Source organism: Plasmodium gallinaceum, assembly GCF_900005855.1.
Source record: "Plasmodium gallinaceum strain 8A genome assembly, contig: PGAL8A_v1_69, whole genome shotgun sequence".
In the NCBI taxonomy this organism is placed as follows: Eukaryota; Apicomplexa; class Aconoidasida; order Haemosporida; family Plasmodiidae; genus Plasmodium; species Plasmodium gallinaceum.
In genome coordinates, this window is record NW_021628230.1 from 124,598 (window position 1) to 125,735 (window position 1,138).

The following is a 1,138-nucleotide window of genomic DNA, read 5'->3' on the forward strand; positions in this document are numbered from 1 at the left end:
TTGATAAAATAATATGTACATATATTTATTTATTTAATTTATTAATAATCACTAAGAATATAATTTTTAATTCCTCTATTTATTCATATTATATTTAATTTGTTAAAAGAAATATTAATGTAAAAATATATCATAAACTATTAAAGTGAAAAAAAGGTAAAATATGGCATATTCATTTGCTTTAAATGTTTAATATTATTCACATTAATTTCATAATTTTTTTATTATATTATTATCTATATTAAAAACCTTATTATTTTGATTAAATATCTTGAAATATTTTGTGTAAATAATTATGCGTTTCTATGCATATTTTTTAAGAACTAAAAGTATTATCTAACAAAAAAGCAAAAAATAAAGGGTAATTATGTAGTATATTTTATTTAAAAAAATAAATATTTAAAAAGAGAAAAATTATAACATAACATTAATAATAAAACCCTTTTTTCATTAATGTTAGAAATAAATCTTCATATGTTATAAAATATAAAAATACCTTAAATAATTATAATATATAAAGTTCCTTTATATATTTAATTATCTTATTTTAAATATGCATTTTCATTTTATTCATCAAAAAATTGTATGTTTTTATAAAATAAGTTTTTTCTATATATATGTATATAACAATTTTAATGAATTTATTTTATATTTCGTTTGATCATCATGCATTTTGTATAAAACAATAAAAGAAAAATATTTTATCTCAAAACAGCTTAGCTATTACAAAAACCTATATTAATTGAATTTTTATGAGGTAAACTTGTTAAATGAAAAATTAGTATAATTTTTTCTATTTTTCTTTAACAATTGATCAAATTCATTGGAATATACATATATTTATTAACTAAATAAATAACTACCTAATAACTTTAAATTATTTTAGTTTATTCCCTCATGTTTTTGTTTCTAGAAAGGAACATGATTACAGGTGCTTTGTTTAACTATTTTTCTTATAAACTTGGCATAATTTTTTTTTTTCATTAAATTTATTTTTTTTTTGAAACTTATTTACGTTTGCATTAGGGTTTAATTGTAGTGATAGAATATAATTCTTATTAATTTTGTATAAATTTTATACAAAACAAATAACATTTTGATTTATATTTTTCTTCTAGTAAGAAAAACTTGGATTTTT